Source organism: Carlito syrichta, unplaced genomic scaffold (genome assembly GCF_000164805.1).
Source record: "Carlito syrichta isolate Samal-C Ts95f unplaced genomic scaffold, Tarsius_syrichta-2.0.1 Scaffold301673, whole genome shotgun sequence".
NCBI lineage: Eukaryota > Metazoa > Chordata > Mammalia > Primates > Tarsiidae > Carlito > Carlito syrichta.
This window is the reverse complement of record NW_007245769.1, coordinates 1,075,935-1,099,051: the sequence shown is the minus strand read 5'-3', so window position 1 is coordinate 1,099,051 and position 23,117 is coordinate 1,075,935. Positions and strand designations below refer to the sequence as shown.

At 33.0% G+C, this 23,117-nt stretch overlaps 1 protein-coding gene across 1 annotated transcript in view; it reads left to right on the top strand.

Moving 5' to 3' along the window:
* Positions 1–23,117, top strand: part of LRP1B (LDL receptor related protein 1B) — a 1,912,798-nt gene that overhangs the window by 835,283 nt on the left and 1,054,398 nt on the right. The window lies entirely within an intron of this gene.

Here is a 23,117-nt window from a genome sequence, read left to right as displayed (position 1 = left end):
TAGAAAACCTAGACTAAAAAAAGCATCTAACAATTGCATAATTCACATTCACAAAAATAAACCAAACCCTAAGTCATAAAAATGTCTTAATACATTTAAAATACTTTACATCATGAAGAATATATTCTCTGACCGCAATGAAAAAAATTAAAAACAATAATGGTAAGATATCATTGATTACTTCAATATTTGACAAATAAAAATTCTAAAAGATGTATGAATCAAAGAAGAAATTGCAAGATAAATCAGAAAATATTATAATCAGAGAAAGAAATCATAATTTGATAGATGTAAGTAAAATGCTGCTTAGAGAGAAATGTAGACCTTTAAATGTTTATGTTGGATGGTAGTTACATAGATATTTGCTTTATACTTATTCTTTTAGTATTACAGAAATGTTTGTTACAAAAAAAGAACATTCTAACACTATCCAAGGATGTTCAAAAACCAATAAAATTTCCACATCTTCATCAATAAAAAAAAGGAAAAGAAAAAAAATCTAAAAGTTATACCCTAAATTCCCCCTTAAGATATTATGAAGAAAGTAGCAAAGTAAAACTAAAATGAGAAGAAAGAATGAAAAAATGAACAAAAGAACAGAAATCAATGAAATTGAAAGCAGACAATAGAGAATGTTAACAAATACATTTAATTCTTTGAAAAGATTAATAAAATGCACAAACTCCTAACTAAGCTAATGAAGACATAAATAGAGGAAAAATAAATTTTCAGCACCAGGAATGAAAGGGAGTTATCATAGAGACATATAAATTTTTGCTCTCTAACAAGGTTTGTCCTAATTATATGTGGCTATTTAAATTTAATATTTAGTTGTTCATTTTCATTCACCTCATTTCAAATTCAGTAGCCACATATGGCTAGCAGTTCTATGACTGGGTAATGCAAATGTAGAATATTTTCATCATCATAGTTTATTGGACAGCTTTGCCCATTGAAAGGAAAATAAGAGAGTATTATAAACAAGTTTATATCAACAAATTTGACAACTTAGAAAAAAATTGTCAGATTCATTGAATAATGTATTTTACCAAAACTGAGATGAGAGAGAATCTGAATATTCTCATATTTATTAAAGATGTTAAATTTGTTATTTCAGACCTTCCCACAAATAAAACTCTGGGTCAAATGATTTAATTGGTTAATTTTATCAGACATTTAAGGAAGACAACAAAATCTTACACAACCTCTATTAGAAAATAGAGAAAAAGAAAATCTGTCTCTACTCTTTTTATGAGGTCAGCATTATTCTAATATCAAGAACTGAAAAAAGACACTGCAAATAATAATAATAATACTTGCAAATAGCCCTTATGGACATATATGTAAAAGTCTTACACAATATTTGCAAGTCAAATTCTTCAATATAGAAGGAAGATAATGCATTATAATAAACAAATATTTGACTTAGGAATGCAATATTGGTTTTATATGTGAAGAAAATATACAATGCAATTCATGCTATGAAGATTTTTTAATTGCATATGAACATCTCAAAAGGTACAGAGAAACATAATTTGACAAAATTTAACACATCATAATAAATATCTAAGCAAACTGGGAATAGAACTTTCTCTTACTATCAACATGCCTACTGTGAAATATTGAACTTTTTTTTAATAAAAGGAACAAGAGAAAGATTACTATTCTCATCTTTTCTACTCCGTATTGTACTACTCATTGTAATAAAATAAGAAAAAGATAAGAGAGTATATTATTCAGAGAAGATATAAAACCATCCTTGTTAACACATGAAATGTGGATTCATGTAGAAAATTCTAAAGAGCTGGGCTCGGTGGCTCAGCCTGTAAAGCCAGGGCTTTGGGAGGCCAAGGTGAGTGGTTTGAGACCCACTGAGCAACTTGGTGAGACCTCATTTCTACAATAAATAAAAAAATTAGCCGGGCATGGTAGCTTGCGCCTGTAGTTCCAGCTACTCAGAAGACTGAGGTGGAAGGATCGCCGGAGCCCAGCAGGTCGAGACTGCGGGGGTCGGGAGCGTGCTACTGCACTCCAGTCTGGGTAACAGAATGAGACTCCAACTCAAAAAAAAAAAAAAAATTCTAAAGAACCTTAAAAAAACTGCTACTAGAACTAATACGTAAATTTAGCAAAGTCCCAGAATACAAGGTTAAACTATGAAAATTAATTTTAATTTTACATATTTTTGTAAACCATGTTTATGGATTAGAAAATTCAATGTCATTAAAATGTCAGTTTTTCCTCAAACTGATCTATAGATTCAACAAACCCCATTTATCATCTCAGCAGAATTTTTTTTTTTTTTTTTAGAAATCAACAATTTGATTTTAAGAATTTTGGAAATGTAAAGCACCTGTACTCTGACCTTTAAACAGTACAGATTTAGAGAATTTTACACTATTTGATTTCAAGACTTACTTTAAAACTCTAATAATAATTAAGACAGTGTGGTACTGACATAAGCACTGGCAAGTAGATCGATGAGACAGAATAAAATGCCTAGAAACAGATGAACACTTACACAATTATTTGACTTTTGACAAAGGTATCCAAACAACTAAAAAAAAAAAGAAAGAAAAGAAAAAGAAAAAAAGGCTTTTCCACAAATGTTGCTGGACTAACTGGATATTCATATGTAAAAAGATAAATGTAACTCTGCCACTATTTTATACATACATAAAAATAATTTGAGTTAGATCATAGTTCTAATTATAAAAGCTAAAATTGTAAACCTTTTAGAGGAAAACTTTCAGTTATGATTTGTGCTTGAGAGTTTCATAACAAAATTTGGGAGCAAAAATAGAGCCATCTTTCTTTTTCCATTTTTACTGATACTTTCAGAAATTTCTCATTTCACATAGTAGCTATTCAATTACCACCTAACTAGTTCCTGTATGTCCTACATGTCCTTTCAGTCTTTCCCTCACACTGCCACCTGACATATCTTTCTAAAATATTGCTTCATTCAAGTCATTATAAAGATTTTCAGTGGTGCCTCATTTTCTACAAATCAGATTGTTACTAATTTTTTCACTGAAGTTCAGTGACTAATAGCGTTTATTGCTTCATTTATTCATTTATTACTTTATTTTTCAAGCAATTGTTGTTTTCCCACCCTTGATTAATCCATCTGTTAGCTAGTCTCTGCTTCTTTATTGCACTGCTGGAGAAAAAAAAAATAAAACATACAAATGTGGAAATTGAGACCACTGTGTATATTTATGTTCACACTTCCCAGAAATACTTCAATGTTTCCTGACTCGGCTATCATTTGTGTCCTCCACAAGGGCTATTTCGAACATTTTATTCTTTGGAAACCCCATGACTGTGCCACCTCTTGCTTAATTCTCAGCATATGACTTCATCTACTATTCCAAGAAAAAAAATAGAAACCAAACAGTAAAACTCATATGATTTTGTATTATCTAAAACAATAAAAGTGCCTGTGACCATACCATACTTATGTTATTCTCTTTTCTTTTTTTATGGGAAGTATAATTTCTTTAAAAAAAAAAAAAAAAGTTTCTCTTTGTCTATGCTCTGATATTCTCAGGGACTTTGCTCTGTCTCCATTGTTATTTCCCCTACATGTCTAAATCTATGTCGCTCTCCTAATCCTTCAGTGATCCCTTATTACTCTGAGGATTATTTATATACTCGTCAAGCTAGTTTATAGGCTTCTGTAGGTTTTTATTTTCCGTTCTTAAAATCTATGCTTTTGTTAGTCCAAATTTCTCTTAGTTCTCCTGATTATGCTGTGTCCTTTCTCAATTTTGGAACTTACTCACATACTGTTCCTTTTTTAGGTCATTTTTTATCCCACTCATCTTGGTAAATTTCCACTTATGTATATCTCAGCTTAGATGAAATTTACTTCAGGAAATCTTCCAAACAACCCTCATAGTTTTTTCCATTTTACCCAATATTACTCCTACCATAAGACATGCCATTTGACATTGTAATTGCTTTTTAATTTTTCTCTTGTGTCTACAAATGCCATCAGTACAAATATCTGACCGATAAACTGGAATAATTGAACAGTGGATGGTTAAAGAAACAAAGCACCATGGTAGACATCTGCATAAGATGAAAGGCAGACTCTCTGCTCTCAAGGTCTTTATAGTCTAGTGAAGGAGACAGATAATTTAAATTTTAAATGTTAATATCAGTATAATAAATATTATACTATGGTATCTGGCGCCATGTCCCTTTCAACTTTGTTTGTAAGTGCTTGCCTTCTTTAAAATTCTGCACTCATCAGACATTTCTATCATTTACCTCTTGAGCATGCCTTGTACTTTTTCTTTGCACTTTTTTTTCATGCTTCTGAATGTTTCCAGAAACCATAGACATTTCAACACCACAAATAACATGAATGAACTTTGCAGCAACCTACTCTGGACCACGATATTCTCTCCTTCCTCTCAACTTCAGTAGCAACTCTAATACTACTATTCATGTGATAATCATGCAAAGGTTTGATTATTTATATGTATATATAATTATATACACTTTTAGAATGAGCGTTCTAGTAAGGCAGAGACATTATATAACTGTATATACTTATGTAAAACCCTTGAAATTCATCAAGGAATAGAAAAGTAACTTGCTCATAGAAGTTTCATTATAACTGTTTTTTGGGTTTTTTTGAGTTGGAGTCTCACTCCGTTGCCCCGACTGGAGTGCAGTGGCCGCTCCCGGCCGCCGCAGCCTCGACCTGCCGGGCTCCGGCGATCCTTCCGCCTCAGCCTTCCGAGTAGCCGGAATTACAGGTGTGCGCTACCACGCCCGGCTAATTTTTTAATTTTATTGTAGAGATGAGGTCTCGCCTGCCCAGGCGGGTCTCGAACTCGCGGGCTCAGGCAATCCACTGACCTCAGTCACCCAAAGGCGTGGGATTACAGGCTGAGTCACCGAGCCCAGCTCTATAACTGGTTTTTTTAAACCTCATGAAACAGGCACAACTGCTTACTCCACTGCCTTTGAAAAAGAAAATGAGGTCCAACATTGGTTTAACTACATTTTTAAGGTCACTCAACAAATAAGTAGAAGGTGTAGTACAATCTCAACTTTAACACCTTAACCATATGTGAGTCATGGATAATTCACATAGCTTTCCAGATCCTTGCACATCAGCATGATGAAAAAGTATTATTAGATAACTCCAATCACTCTAGAAATTTGTACAGTCACTATGATATACTTTCGAAACATGAATCCTATAAATTTAACAAAATATGTATTTTTAGAAAAGTAGCTACATTTTACCAATGATCATAATGTCCTTGGCATTTAGCCAACATTATCTTATTTTCTTCTTCCTAAAAAATTTTTACAGTTAATATTCTTATGATTATTGCATAGATTAGAAATCTGAGATGGAACAATTGAGTGAGTTCTTCAGGGTAGCTCACATAGCTAGCAAATAGCAGACTGTGGATATGAAACAGTTGGTTTGTCATCAAGGGTATGTATTTAACTACTACACTATACTGCTTTGTTAACTCCTTGTTTGTGTGATTCTCAGTTTGTTTAATATCTCTTTATCATTGTGTCACAGTGCAGAATATGAATGCTTTTAGAGTACTGTTATGTAAATTTACTAATGGCATTTTAGATATGGGTTTTAACAAAATGCTTTCTGTGATGTGAAAAACCAGCTTGAGATATCCTACTTTATCGAATTTGAAGATATTTTATAAGTAAAAATATTAACAGCTTTTAATCCTTCATTAAGCATATGTGTTCAAGTACATGTCTTCCTGGAAAATCTGTCTTGTTAGAATTAATAATTGGCATATTTATATAGAACTCATTTTATAATTTTACCTCTGTCTCCCTCATAACTCATGCTGGGAAATTTCAGATTCTTTTTGGCAAAGTCTCTATTTTATAATCTAGACATAATTATGGACACAGGTGGATACATAAGATCATTACATTTTTGTCACATTCTTTCTCATGTAATAAGTAAAGCTAATAAATGACATACTAATATAAAATCAAAAGACACCTGCATTATTCCAACTCAGTGATTGAATCTTGTCAATCAAAGTACCCTTTGCTGTCAGAAAAGAAAACAAGAAAGTTATATATGAATAAAAATAAAACTTAGGGCAAATTAAAGTAAAAAGCATAGTCTATACAAGAAATATATTTCTAAAATTGGGAATATGAACAAGGAAAAGCAAACAGTGTTTGATAAGACCTGTCTAGACATTGGTATCTTGAATATAAATATGGGATAATAAAATTGAAATGAATAATATTATGATAAGATCAAGTAAATTCATTGGAAATATAAATCAGCAAGAGAGAACAAAAATCTGTAGCCTTGTCATTTTTAAGGACAGAATACAAATATGGGCTGGATCTTGATTTGGCAAACTCTCTAATGAACTGATCACTTTAAAATGCCTGCTAAGAAAATCATCAGTTCTTTTCTTTCTAGTTTTATTATGGATTTTAGAAACTACCCACTTAATTTTCTAATAAAATTTACCTTTCTTTCATAATAAAGTACTGCACGATTATTACCAAAAGTTAGTAATGTACAAAAAAAATAGAATAGTTAATCATTGTTAATTTATTCTCAGTGTAAATCACTGTTAGTACTTTTGTTATGGAACTTTAAGCAAGCGCATTTAAGCCTTCTCCATCTTAATTAAAACTATATAAATCTACCATGAAAAATAATGTATTTCTTCACCTGTTGATTGTTTTAGCTAATGTTTTATTTGTTTGTTTAGTTTTTAACATAGCCTATTTGGTAGATCATGATTGCAGAAATAAACATTAGGTATTAAAAGGCACACTAGAAACTATAAAGTGTGAAAAATATGAAGTTTTACACTGTATCTTATGTATTTAAATGAAATGAAACAACTGGGCATATGAAAGTGCGAAGGTCTGCACCCGTTTCATCACAGACCCATCTCCTGGGGCTGCATGGTCATTTTGGCAAAAAGCAAAAGAAATGTAGCTCAGGACTTATGCATTTTATCTCTTGAAACCCGTTCTTTTCCTTCCTTCCTTCCTTCCTTCCTTCCTTCCTTCCTTCCTTCCTTCCTTCCTTCCCTCCCTCCCTCCCTCCCTCCCTCCTTCCTTCCTTCCTTTCTTTTTTCTTTCTTTCTTTTTGAGTCAGAGTTTCACTCTGTCACCCAGACTGGAGTAGAGTGACATGGTCACTTCTCACCAAACCCTCGACCTCCTGGATTAGATGATCCTTTCACCTCAGCCTCCTGAGTAGCTAAGACTACAGACATGCACAACCATGTCCTGCTAACTTTTTAAAATTATTGTTTGTGGAGACAAGGTTTTGCTATGGGCCAGGCTGGTGTTGAACTCCTGGGCTCAGGTGATCCTCTCTTCTCATCTTCCCAAAGTGCTAGGATTACAGGCATAAGCTACCACATCCAGCCTGAAATCCATCCATAATTTGTAAAAGTGAAATGATGTGTTGAGAGGTGGCTCAGACTGATCACAGTCATGGTTTTCCTTCACTTAAATAGATTCAACTTGCTTACTCAGGTTTTTGCTGCTAAACTCTGTAGTAGCACATATGCTGCTAGGGGAAGAAATAAAGGACCTAAGGTTCATACGCTTGCATTCACAGACGAAAAGTGAATTGCTAATGGAACTAGTTTTCTATTGATAAAGTGTCATTTACTTTAAGACATTATCTTGACCAACATTTTAAAAAACAATCTATTCTGCTATCCTCTCAAAAAGTTGGTGTTGCTAAAAATATGATACTTGGATCATCAGTATCAGCCTCATCTGGGATCTCATTAGAAATACATATTTTAAAAGTATGCCTCTACCAATTTGAACTAATATTCAAAATCTACAAAGAGCGCAAGCAATTTAACATGAAAACAAACATACAAACAAAAAAACCACATATCAAAAAATGGGCAAAGAAAATGAATAGACACTTCTCAAAAGAAGATATACAAGCAACCAACAAACACGAAAAAATGCTCAACATAACTAATCATCAGAGAAATGCAAATTAAAACTACAATGAGATACTACCTCATATTAGTCAGAATGGCTATTATTAAAAAGTCAAAGAACAACAAATGTCATTGTACTTGTGGAGAAAAGGGAATGCTCATACACTGTTGGTGGAATTATAAACTAGTTCGACCTCTATGGAAAACAGTCTGGAGATTTCTCAAAAAACTAAAAATTGATTTACCATTTGACTCAGTAATTCCACTACTAAGGATCTACCCAAAGGAAAAAAAATTAAAATATAAAAAGGATAGCTGTGCTCATATGTTAATTTCAGTACTAGTCACAATAGCAAAATCAAGGAACCAATCTAAGTGCCCACCAACAATTGACTGGATAAAGAAAATGTGGTATTTATATACCATGGAATGCTACACAGTCATAAAAAAAATAACAAAATCATGTCCTTTGCAGCAATGTGGAATAATGAACTGACTCAGAATCAGAAAACTAAACACCTCATGTTCTCACTAATACGTAGGAAGTAAATGGTCACAAAGATGGAAATAAGAGACAATGGGGACACCAGTAATGGGGGAAGTGGGAAAAGAGGTTAGGGAACAGAAACTTTCTACAGGTCACAATATTCCCTACCTGGGGAATGGGCCACCTGAGACACAACCCCCAAATCACCACTACACAATACGGCCATTTAAAGAACATGAATGTGTACCCCTTGAATCTAAAATTTAAAAAAAATAGAATATTTTTTTAAAAAAGAAGAAATGCAGAATCTCAGGCACCATCTCAGACTTTCTGAATAAATATCTACATTTGACCAACTTCCTTAGGTGTACTGATCTGTACAAAGATAAGTCCTAATAAGTGATATCTCAATTTGTGTTTCTTCTTCAAGTAAATCTTCAGCAACATTCCTGAATGGGATGCCTTTATTAATCCTCTGATGCACTAAGTCCCTCTTATCCATGGCTCTTATGACTGCAATGTCAATTTATGGGTCTATCATTTGATTGTCTTCTTAGTAGGCTATTAGCACCGGGAAGAAACTGCATCTGCTTTTCTTCATATTATACATGGCACAATGTATTACACATATTATATCATCAATAAGTATTTAATGAATGTATGAATGAATCTTCTTGACAGTTAATAAAAATGTCAGTATTGCTATCATGTAAGGCTGGCTACAACCTAATAATAGTGTTTGAGTTTACTGTTACCATTGTTATTATGATAAACAATAACCATTTATTTAGTTATGAATGTAAGAAAAGCATTGCACTGAAAATTAAACTTACACTTAAATATTCTATGGTCTTTATGATTCAGGATTTTATGATTTAGTAGGTGTCAGGATTTTCACATAAAAATACACATGGTAACTCAGAGCTTTCATATATTAAAAGGCAAAAGAGTGAGTCACATCTTCAGTGACAGGATAGATTTTTTTCAGGTTCCAAAACAATATGTGAAATATGCCATAAGTGCACTTTTTATTCAGAAAATTGCTTGCTGATGTATTCTATGTGTCAGACACTCCTAAGAAACTGGAGATACCAGACAGATCCAGGTTTTTATTTTGTTGTTGTTGTTGTTGCAATAGTATCATTCAATTGTGTGTGTGTGTGTGTGTGTGTGTGTGTGTGTGTGTGTTTAATTTGTACCATGACAAACAAGTCACTTTTTATTACACTTAGGACAGATTGAATTTTTCTAGTAAGCAATTAACTCTTTGAATAATTGCCTCCATAATACCAATCTTTTGGTACTTTTCCAAGTATCAGAAATTCATTGGACAAAAAGGTTTTACTCAAGACTTAGCTTTTTGCTAATTTTGTAACTTATGGACTTCTAAAATGCATTCTTCTGCCTTGATTCCCACAAATACTCATATAAGACTTAACATTTAAAAAACTAAATCCATGAAAACTCAATTAATTTTTTACCATATATTTTCTTAGTTTCTGTAAAATGGAAATTGTTCATTTTAAATGTCCTATTTATGTACAAAATCAGATATGTTATTAAATATGATAGAATCATTGAATCATTTTTCTGTTAACTAATTTAAAGACTGCTTGTCTAGGTAGATAGGTATGTATCTTCCTTCCAAGAAAACTGGACCAAGTGTTTCCTTCCAGCTTTACTTTCATCCTGTGTAACTGAGAAATTAAGAGTAACTAATGGAACTCAGTACAGATCTACATATTGGCCAGTATTCACAACAGTATTCACAATCACACTGAAGGCAAGAAAAAGAGAAAGCTATTAAAATATTCATGGAAGACAATGAGTAAAAGTGACTAAGATAATCTTCATCAAAAAAATAAGATACATTAAAATGGATATTTTTGTTTAAGAAATCTTGCAGACAGCACCTAAAGGGCAAATATGTTTGCATTGATTATATGTGAAGACCCTATAGAGATGCCATCTAGCTTATACTTTTTAGATTAATCATTTAAAAAATAAAAGTAATAGATGTTCATGGCTTATAATTAAAATTTTTGTGTAAACTTAATATTAAAAAGAGCAATTATTGGGTTCATTCTACCCTGTCCTTGATTTTTGCTCCCTCCCCCAGGTGCCATACCTATAGCTTTCTTCTTTTTTGTCAGTTTGCATATGTAAAAAATAACAATCTTGTACTGATGTTTTTTGATTTCTCCATTTATATGCAATTGACTAACTTCCTACTGAAAGATGACTATTTTGATTACTTAGAAATCTCCTCCTTACTCTATCACACACATTCTTCAATATCATTATTTCAACATGTCAAAATATACATTCACTATTTTCATCATCTCATACATATTCTTCAATGCTGAACCATGCAATATACTATAAATAAATTTCTTTTTTTAAAAAAATGTTTTGTTGACATAACTTTCAAAACCCTCCGTGCACCTGCTCTGATTAGACTTGTTGCATCAGTGTTGTCAGTTTCCCTTCACCAAGCCTACTAGGAAATTGTTTTCTCATATATTGGCTTCTCTGTCTTCTAGATCATTAGTCTTTTTCTAACTTTACTTTCTTTTTCTCAGTGGACAACAAAAATATTCTTGTACTGATATATCTCTGTAGACTTTCTGAGAAAAGTTGCTTGGGTAATAAATTTTTCCTGTGCTTATATTTCTGAAAAAATTTTTTATTCTCTTCTATCAAGTGGTAGTTTGTCTATATGTAGAAGTAGATGTTGAAAATCATCTACTAGAATTATCTAGTAGAATGCAAAGTTTTGCTTCACTGTGTTGTAAATTCCACTTCTACTACTGAAGGTTTCAATGTCATTTAATCTCTCATTTTAATATGTAATTTTAAAATATTACTAATAACTTTTTTTTTGTTTTTGTTTTGTTTTGTTTTTTTGAGTTGGAGTTTCACTCCGATGCCCAGACTGGAGTGCAGTGGCCGCTCCCAGCCACTACAGCCTCCACCTGCTGGGCTCCGGCAATCTTTCCTCCTCAGCCTTCCAAGTAGCCAGAATTACAGACGCGCACTACCACGCCCGGCGGATTTTTTATTTATTGTAGAGGTGAGGTCTCACCAAGTTGTTCATGCGGGTCTCAAACCCGCGGGCTCAGGCAATCCACTCACCTCAGCCTCCCAAGGAGCGGGATTACAGGCTGAGCCACCGAGCCCGGCCACTAATAGCTTTATAGAAATGTAATTCACATACCATATAATTCACCTAACTAAAGTATAAAATCCAATGACTTTTAGTATGTTTAAAGAGCTGTGAGCCGTCACTACAATCAGTTTTAGAACATTTTCATTATGCAAAAAATAGCCCTGCAACCATTAGCAGTCATTCTGCATTTTCCCTGATAATCCCAGCTATAGACTACCACCATTCTACTTTTTGTTCCTATCAATATGCCTATTCTGATCAAGTCACATAAATTATATAAATTATACAACAAGTAGTTTTCTTTGACTGGCTTCTTTCACTAGCATAATATCTTCAAGATTTACCCATGTTGTAGCTTAAATCAGTATTTTATTCCTTTTTATTGCCAAATGTTTCATTATATGGATGTACCTTATTTTGTTTACCCATTTATCCATTGAAAGATGCTTGGATTGTTTCCAGTTGTTTGCTATTATAATAATGCTGCTATGAACATTCATATACAAGTTTTCGTGTGTTCTAAGTGATCTTGGGTATATATCTAGGAGTAAAATTTTGAGACATATGGGAATTTTATGCGCAACTTTTTGAAGAACTGACAAAATGGTTTCCAAGGTAGCCAAATCATTTACATTTCCCCCAGAGATGTAGAAAATTCTCATTTCTCCACATTCTCATCAACACTTGTTACCATTTATCAGGATTATAATCATCTCAATAGTTATGAAGTAGTATTTCAGTGTAGTTTTGATTTACCTTCACTTAATGAATATAGATGTTGAATACGAAGTTTTGTGTTTATTGGCCATTTGTATATTTTTGTAGAGTTAGCTATTCAGATCTTTTGTTTTTATATGAGGTTGCCTTTTTATTATTGAATTGTAAACGTTATTTATATATTTTGAATACAAGTCTCCTACTAGGATCAATTGGCAATAGTTTTCTCCCATTGTATGAATTCTCCATTCCCTTTTTCAATGGTGTTTTTGAAGTATAAGAATTTTTACTTTCGTTGACTTCAGGTTATCTACTTTTTCCTTTGCCACTTGTGCTTTGATGCTATACCTAACAAGACTTCTTCTACACCAAGGGCACAAAAATGCACTCCTATGTTTTCTTCTAAAAATGTTGACATTTCAACTCTTATATTTAGGCTAATGATTCATTTTAGTTAACTTTTGTAGTATATGGCATAAGGAAATGTCTAAGTTTATCTTTTATGTTTTTGTACATGAATTTCCATTCGGTCTAGTATAATTTTCTGGGGAAAATAATTATTGCCCATTGAATGTCAAAAATGAATTGATCATAGATGATATTTATGAGCTCTCAATTTTGTTCAATTCTTCTATATGTATACATATGCCAGTACCACACTGTCTTGATTATCATAGTTTTTTAGTAAGTTTTGAAACAGAGAAGTATGAGTTCTCCACTTTGTTTTGTTAAATTTTTTTATCTATTTTGTCCCCTTTTCATTTTCATATGAATTTTATAATCATCTTCGTCTATTTCTGAAAAAAAAGGTACCTGGGATTTTGTTAGGAGTTTTGCTGATTCTGTAGCTCAATTTGAAGTACGTGGCCATGTTAAGAATATTAAGCCTTCTAATTATGAATATTATATTTAAAATCTTTCCATTTGGTTAGATTTTAAATTTTCTTCAGTTATGCTTTGTAGTTTTTATTGCACAAGTCTTGAACTCCTTTGTTAGATTTATCTCTAAGTACATATTTTATTCTTTTGGAGGCTATAACATAGGGAATTATTTTTAATTTTATTTTCAGATTGTTCATTGCTAATGTTTAGGAATGCAACACATTATAGGTATATTTTATATATTAATATTTTACCTTGCAATCTTCCTTAATTTACTTATTAGTTTTAATAGATTTTTCCAGTGGATTCCTTAGAGTTTAATATATACAAGGTAGTCTACAAAACCATTTCTATTTTAAACATATAAACAAAAACAAGCCCACTGGGGTGGGGAAGACTATTTAGAGTTGTTAAAATATGTTATTTAAAATTCTTAGTTTTCAAAAAAGCATTGAGACATGTAAAGAAATAGTATATATGACCCATACACAAGGAAAAAAGCAGGTAACAGACTTTGACTTTGCCCTTCGGAGGAAACAGATGTGCAAATTAGCAGACAAAGGCTTCAGATCAGTTACAAATACTTTCAAAGAACTTGAAAAACTATGTTTAAATAAGTAAAGTAATGATATGACAACAGCAAAGGCAACAAAAAATAAGTTAAACCTAATAAACATTAAAACATTTGTACATACAACATGATCAGAATGAAAAGGCAACCCATTGGGAAATATTTTCGAGTTTTACATCTGATAAGGAATTAATATTTGGAATATATAAGGAACTCTTAAAAGTCAACAACAACAAAATCCAATTTAAAGATGGGCAAAATATTTGACTAGATATTTCTTCAAAATTTTGCAAATTGTAAACAATCACATAGAAAGATAGCCAGTATCACTAATACTTAAGGGAAAAAAAATAAAACTGCAGCAAAATACCACTTCATACACCCATTAGGATGGCTATTATAAAACAACAAACAAACAAACAGAAAATAACTAGTGTGGGTGAAGATATGAAGAAATTGGAACAATTCTGCATTGTTAGTGGGAATGTAAAATGGTGCAGTCACTCTGAAAAGCAGTATGGTAATTCCATGCAAAATTAAACATAAAATTACAATATGGTCCATCATTCTACCTCTGGGCATTACTAAAAAGAATTAAAACCATAGTTTCAAAGATATATTTTTACAGTCATGTCCATAGCAGTGTTTATTCACAATAGCCAAAATGTTAAATCAACCCACCAACCTAAATGTTCTACCAATAGATGAATAAACAAACAAAATATGGTATATGCATAAAATGGAACACAGTTCAGTCTTTAAAAGAAGCGAATTCCTGACACATGATACATCTGTCCTATTAATAATCTGAAAGAAGGCAGTTGGATCCCAGTATTCTTGATCTGTTCCTGGGATAGAGTTCTTACCCTCTGAGTGTATTCATCCTGTTTCTAATTTGATACCCCTCCCAGTTGCTATGCCTGTTGCTCTTCAGGTTCGAATTCTCTAGTTCAGTCTCTTCAGAGAGTAATTCTGTATTGTTCTGGTTGAAGAGGAAATCTAGGAGGTGTAAATTTTTTTTAATCAGTTGTCCAGTTTATAGCCTCATCCACTCCACTCTGATTCCTACTGTTCTCAGGGGTATTAAATGTTCGTAATTCCTGAGTCTTTTTAGTATTTTGGTTTTGTATTGATTTGCTTCTTGGCTTTCCTCCAAGGACTTCCATGTTGTACAACTTTATTGAGTGTATTCATATCAAAATGAATTTTAATAATGTCCCCTGGAGTTGTACAGTGCACAGTCTACATGGTTGGAATATAGCAGCCCTGATCACTATCTCTCTCACTATCTTCCACCTCTAGCTTAGATTGTACATCCTTAGAAATGCAAAGAGCTAAGTAGTTAAGTCAACCAACACTGATTTACTGCTTTTTAACTTCTGAATTTTGGTTGATATCCTTTGTCTTCTCTAGTATCCTTTCTGATTTCTTTATCCTTGTAGCTTGTGCATTTCATTTTTTAATTATCATTTCATTAGGATTTTGGCAAAGTGCCTTGGTGAAGAGATGTGTTCAGTTGCTATGTTTAACACAAAATTACTGAGCACCTTTTGACCTAATGTTTGCCAGACACTGTGTTGAATCTTTGCATTTGTCTTTGTTAATTCTCATTATGTTGAACATACAGATGCCTTCTCAAGGTTACTATTGCCTCTTATAACTAGGTCTAATATGAGAACTTAAAAGAATAGCATTTAACCTGTGTGTGGAAAAATGACTTTCATCTTCAATTTTCAAATAGATTTAGTCACAAGTACCTCTAACTTACTAAATATGAAGAAATGGAAATTTTGCTGGCAATATTGAACTCCCTCTACAAAGGAGATTACTTTACTCATGTTGCCTCATTTCCTGTAACCCAATTGCTCCTACTATCTCCATCTTATTGAGTTTATACTTATATAATTTATATGTATATAATACTTCTTCTACTACAGATTCATTTTCTTACCCTTCTAACTCTAGGCATTTATTTATTTATTTATTTGTTTGTTTATTTATTTATTTATTTATTTATTGAGTTGGAGTCTCACTCTGTCGCCCAGACTGGAGTGCAGTGGCTGCTCCCCGCCACCTCAGCTTCGACCTGCTGGGTTCCAGCGATCCTTCCGACTCAGCCTTTCAAGTAGTTGAAAATACAGGCACACGCTACCACACCCAGCTAATTTTTTTGATTTATTGTAGAGATGAGGTCTCACCAAGTTATCCAGGCAGGTCTCGAACCCACGAGTTCAGGCAATCCACTCACCTCAGCCTCCCAAGGTGTGGAATTATAGACTGAGCCACCAAGCCCGGCTAACTCTAGGTATTTAAAAAAAAAATACTCCCTTACTGGATAGACGTAGTTTCTAGTGGTATTTGTATTTTTCTCAGGCCCTTCTAGCAAATTTGGTTACATTTTTTTCCTCAAGCATAGTTTCTTTCTGGTAGTAGCTAAATATATTGAATCAGGCAAAGCTCTGATATGTTATTATTAATAAATCTAGTATATCATCCTTACTACAAAATCAAATGTAGAATATTATATACCTAGTAAGGTATATAATACCCCTAAATACTCTGGCTTTGCCCATTCAATGCTTCTAGTACTCTCAGCTCTTTCTCACTTATCTCTCTCTGTACTGGTCCATATCTCAGTATTTATATGATGCTTTCAAAACTCTGCAGTACACAATGAAGAGAACAAATATTTTTGAACACATAGCCATGTTGCCCATATCAATTATGTGTGTATCAACAGTGAACTTATAAATTAAATTACTAATTATGCATAAACTGGAATAAGATGTAAAAATTTTAAAAGATGAGGAGATAGATATGTGTTAAGTATACCCATCCACACACAGTATTGTATAAAACTAAAAGTATACAATATTTTATAAGTCCAGATTTATTCTGTTCATAGAAATTTCCTCAGATCTTATCTACAACATCCATTTTGTTTCAGGTAAATTATATAAAGTTTTACTTTTTCTGTTTGTAAGAGTTGTAAATCCTTATGGAATATTTTATACAAAATGAAAATTATTAAATGACAGTGCTATCATGCCCATTAGTTATATAGAGTTTTAAAATAATTGCTTATTAGTTCTGATGGTTTTTGATAGTTGTTTTCCTTTTAACTTTCTATGTAGCCAATTGTTGTTTCTGTTGTTTACAAACAGAAACAGTTTTATTTGGTTCATTCTTTCTAATTTGTGTTTCTTAAACTTTTTTTTCTCACCTTAATGTACTGATTAGAAACACCAGTATATTATTGAATATGAGTAGTGAGAGAAGTTATCCTACTACTATTATGACTTGTTCCTATTATATGGGAAAAATAATTTTGTCAGGTTGAAGAAATTTCCCTCTATTACTATATTCCTGGGGTTACTTTTTAAAATCATGAATGGATCTTGTTTTTTATTAAATGCTTTTCAGGCATCTATAGAAATGGTAGGGTTTTCTTTTCCTCTTTAAGAGTACTGATAGGGTGACTTCCTTAATTGATTCTCAAAAACTAGACCAGCCTTACATCACCATGATATATTAGTCATAATGTATTATCAATTTTGCATCTATGTTGATAAGGAATATTATTCCATTAAAAAAATGCATTTGTATAATTTATGTAGTAGGGGTAACCCTGGCCTCATAAATTAATTGAAAAGCATTTTCTTCCCTGTGTAAAATTGCTTTTATTTCTTTCCAAAATGTTTGTTAGAATCTTCAGTGAAGCTACTTGAGCTTAGAATTTTCTTTGTGAAAAAGTTTTTCATTACAAATTCAATTATTTACTACATATACATACACACACACACAAATATTTAGATTATATATTTATTTTTGAATGAGTTTTTGCAGTTTGTGTTTTTAAGAACACTTGTCTATATTATTTAAGATGTCAATTCAAGGGAATAGAGTAATTTGTAGTTTTTTCTCAATATCCTTTATATTTGTAGGGTTTATAGTGTAACCTCTCTTGCCTTACTGATATTTGTAACTTGCTTGACTTCAATTTGAGATTTTTTATTTACTTCTTTTGAAGTTAGTTTTAAAAAGTCATGGGATACGTTTAATATGTAAAAAATAATATTTCTGAATGCTAGACTTGAAGAGTAGAAAATTAAACTAAATATTACCATCTGTAATAGCATCAGAACTATGAAATACATATGTGTAAATTGAACAATATTTGTAGAAGATCTGTATGCTGGAAAGTCATGAAAAATTTTTAAAAATTAAATAAATACAGATATATATCATATTTGTGAATTGAGCAGTTCAATGGTATTAAGATGTCAATCTTCCCTTTCTATAGAGTCAACATAATTCAATTACAATTCTAGTAGGATTCTGTAGAAACTTACAAGTTATTCCTATAACATATATAGAAATATAAAGGACATAGAATTTAAAATAATCTTTTTTTGTTTTTTAAAAAAAGAACAAAGCATGAAATTTTGTACTACTAGATTTCAAGATTTGGTCTCATCAAAACAGTGTAATACTGTATAAAGGGTAGACATGTAAAGTAACAAAACATAAAATTCCACACATATACTCAGAGATATTTGACCAAATGTACAAAGGGAATTCAATGGAAAAATGGTAGTCTTCTCAACAAATGGTGCTGGAACAATTTAACATCATATGCAAAATAATTCCTTGATTCATATTTTGCACTTTGTGTGGAAATTAACTCAAAATGGACCATAAACCTAAAACTGAAATTTCTAGAAGCATAGACTAAGCTGAGTTAGGCATAGATTTAGCTATGACTCCCAAAGCAGGAGTTAAAATCAAACTTCCTCAAAAATAAGAAGTTTTTCCTCTGAAATTCTGTTATTTGAAAAACACTTGGAATTTGAAACCAGCCTGGGCAATATAATGAGATCTAATCTCTACAAAATTTTAGCCCACATGATGACTCACAGCTGTAGTCCCAGCTACTTAGGAGGCTTAGGGGGAAGGATCACCTCAGCCCAGGAAATCAAGGCTGTGGTGAACCAGGATCATGCTACTATACTCCAGACTGGTGACAGAGTGAGACCTTGACTCAAAAGGAAAAAAAAGAAGAAAAGGAAAAAAAAGAAGAAAAAATACTTATAAGAGACTACAAAGAGAAACGATAAAGACTAGAAAATATTTGCAAAACATATCTCAAAACAGACTTCTATTCAGAACGCACATACACACGTAGACACACACTCACACACAAACACACACAGTTAAAACTTAATAGTAAGAAACAAATAACCTAATAAAAATGGACAGAAGATTCAAGAGAACACTGCAGACATTTTGTGTGACTGGCAAATAAGTACATGAAAAGATGTCAAATAACATTAATCATTAAGAAATGCAACTTAAAACTACAATGGTACAATAGATACCACAATACACCTATTAAACAAAATAAAAATCAGATAATACCGACTGCTGGGGAGAAGGTAGAGTAGCTAGAAGACTGATATATTGGTGGTAGGTTTGTACAAGGGTACAGCCACTTTGGAAAACAGTTTCTTATAAAGTGAAACATTCACTTACCACATAACCCAGCAGTCCCAGATCTACCGAAACAAATATTTACAATCTGCATATAAATGTAGCAGCTTTAACTATAATAATACAAAATTTGAAATAGCCCAAATGTCTGTCACTGTGAGATGGATGAATAAAGGAGGTACATTCATACAATGGCATACTACTCAGTTATTAAAAGGAAAGAACTTTCTGATACTAACAATAATATGAATGAATCTCAAATACATTATGTCAGGTAAGAGAAGCCAGACTCAAAAACCATTGAGACAGAAAGCAATCAGTGATCACCAAAAACTGGCAACAGGGAAATGGGTTGACTGCAGAGTTACACAGGGGATATTTTGGGATAGTGGTCCTGTTTTATGTATCTTGTTCATGGTATTGGTTAGACAACTATAAGCGTTTATCAAAACGTGCAGAACTGTACATTAGAAAAAGTGAATTTTTGTGTATTTAAATTATGCCATAATAACAAAGAGGGAACTAAAAAAGACATTTAAAAATTGCCAAGTTGCTGTATCTTTGTACGTGAGGACACACAAATTTGAGGCCAGTAAGCAGTCTAGCACTAAGCAAAAGATTCTTAAGAAATCCATGTTAGCAGTCATAGCAGCAACCTAATCGCTTCAAGCCAGCTCACACTGCATTTTCCAAGACCAAGAAAATAGGGGTGAGAGGATGAATGATATGACACAAATTATCACCATTCTAAATATGTCAAGCATGTGTCCTGCTGACAAGAGGGACAGTCTGGCATGGTAAGTAGCTGCGTCAGCTTTTCAATCTTCAAGCACAAAAAGTGAGTGAAGTTCATGTTTTTGAATGTGCTACACAAGGGAAGAACAATTTTTTCCTCATTACTGTGATTATAGTTGTTGGTTAAAAGGCATTTTTTGTACAAGTTGTTCAAGGAGAAATTTTATTACTAAAACTGAGAATACAATATTACCCCATTTTGTAAAACAATGTCTCAGATAACTTATGTGTTTGGAAAGATGCCTATACCATTTTGTATTTCTGAAGAATTTTTTAAAATTCTCATTTTCTCTCAGGGGGAAATATAACCAGGAAGCATGCAAATAAAATAGCACAGTTATTCTTACTGTTCCACTTAGTCCAATACATGATCAATGTGAGTTTTTGATTATAGGTCATAAAAGCAACAATGTAATGCTATTGAGTACACCATGGTTGCTCCAATAGCTACACATACAAAATGGCAAACACTGGTTATCTGGCTTACAGCTATTTTTATAAGTAAAACTAATGAGGAAAGAAGACGTCTATTTGTAATAATTTGTAACGGTTGAACTCTGGTCGCCATTCTCTATTCATCTTTGTCTACCACCTTTTCTTATCTCTGAGGTAGGTGAACATGACTTGTTTATATGTGTTTCCTAAATCATATAGCTGCATACATCTGTAGAAATGTGCCCTAAGTCCCAATGGTGGCTCACGCCTGTAATTCCAGCACTTTGGGAGACTGAGATGGGATTGCTTGAGCCCAGGAGTTCAAGACCAGCTAGGCAGCATAATGAGAACATGTCTTTAAAATAAAAAATAACAAAATTAGTAGGACATTGTGGTGTGTGCCTGTAGTCTCAGCTACAGGAGGCTGAAATAGAAGGATGGCCTGAGCCCAGGAAGTTGAGGCTATGGTAAGCTGTAGTCATGCACCACACTCCAGTCTAGGCAACAGAATGAGTCCACGACTCAAAATAAACAAAATTCCCAAAGACCATGCAAATTGATATATTTGGTAAAAAATGATTGTTTAAATTGTGAATTGGCCCATAGTTGTATAGCAAATTCAATGTGGCTATACATTGCTTTAGAAAGCAATATTTATATTTTATAGAAACAAGAAGGCCAATGTAGAAAAATCCTTACTTCTTATGATTCGTATTTCCCTATCTGTAGGAGATCTTGCATTCAGATCTAGAGTTTGGGAGAATTTACCAAAATCCTTTTCCAGAAGTTATCAAAAGATTACAAAACTACAACTATATCATGTAACATATCAAAATAAAGGAATACAAGAGAAAACTCTTCTACACTCTTCTACTTTAGAAAGAAACACAACATCAAGTATTTTGAATATATAAACTATGAAAATAATATTAACAGTAGATATTCTGTTGTACTGAATAAGGTTAGGCTGAAATGATACAATGATAAAAATAACTATGATAATAGTTACTTTGTATCAGGCAATATTTCAAGAACTTTGCACCACCTCTTTTAAGACTGCCAACAATTCTATGAGATAATTTCTGTTATTATTCCCATTTTATTTTATTTTATTTTATTTATTTTTTTGAGTTGGGGTCTCACTCTGTCGCCCAGACTGGAGTGTAGTGGCCGCTCCCAGCCACCGCAGCCTCGACCTGCTGGGCCCCGGCGATCCTTCCGCCTCAGCCTTCCGAATGGCCGGAATTACAGGCATGCGCTACCATGCCCAGCTGATTTTTTGATTTATTGTAGAGATGAGGTCTTGCTGCCCAGGCAGGTCTCGAACCCGCGGGCTCAGGCAATCCACTCAACTCAGCCTCCCAAAGGCGCGGGATTACGGGCTGAGCCACCGAGCCCGGCTTATTCCCATTTAAGAGGTGAAAAACATAAATACAGACCTGACATCACTTGCCTATCATTACCAATTATGTAACAAAGAACCCTGATATCAAAGAGACTTGATAAAACAAAAATCCAATTGTTCACTAATATCACAGTTCATTTGGGTCATCATTGGGTGTGTTCCCATGTGTTCTTCAATTTAGAGCTTCTGTCAACCGAAGGACCTAAGAGTCTGCTGGATTCCTATACCCCAATTGTTGACAAGTGAAGATAGAATGGAAAGCTGTCAGAATGCTTTGTCAGGCCAAGAAGTGACACCCAACAATTCTACCAACATAACTTTGGCTAGAAGACCGAAATATGGTTCCAACCTCAGAGCAAGTCAACTTAATTTGCCCAGGAAGAGGAAACAAGAATGATTAACTTTTAGTTACTCTACTACACCCACATAGCCTGAAATTACTAAAACTAAGGTTGGAGTTAAGGCACTCTTTCTTCAGAGTCCAAGGCCTTAACTCTACCACCAATCAGAAAAAAAAAGATAAATGGTGAAATAAATCTCAGTTTTAGTATGAATTACTTTTTTGTTTTTTAGTTTTTTAGACTCCTTTTTGCTATTTGTTGGTGATAAAAATTCAGGAAGCTATTTCTTAACTGTGTTCCTATGTCAAAGAATGGCTTAGATGTTTTGGTGCCTCAAAGACACCCATTACTTGTAAACTGTTAACTTGCATTTGATAGGGAAGGTAAACTTACATTCTGACAATATTCTCCTTATTCACCTTGGTTTGGAACTTAGTCTAAAGCAGAAATACCACTTATATCTAAGGACAACTTTGATAAGAGCATAAAAAGATTTCTAAAACGAACAAAGTGAATCTGTGCTAGGGGAATCTTCATCAAGAAGATTAGATTTGATCTGTGAGATAATAGTTATTCTCCTTCAATCAAAAAGATGATATTTAGGAATACAGATCAGATACAATGGTTACATGTCTGTGTCCTCACTTGCATATTTCACTCCCTGAGATACTAGTGGCCTTTCTGCTTTAGTCTAAGTTCCAAACCAATGATAATGTTGCCTAAACCAATGTCTATGCTTCATGAAAGGCACTTGGTGAAGACTAATGCTTCAAGTACAAATTTTCTGTTGTACTCAAACAAGCTTTCTAACAAAATTAATCTGATGTGCTTTTAATTAGGTACATAGTTATTAGCGTGATGCATGTA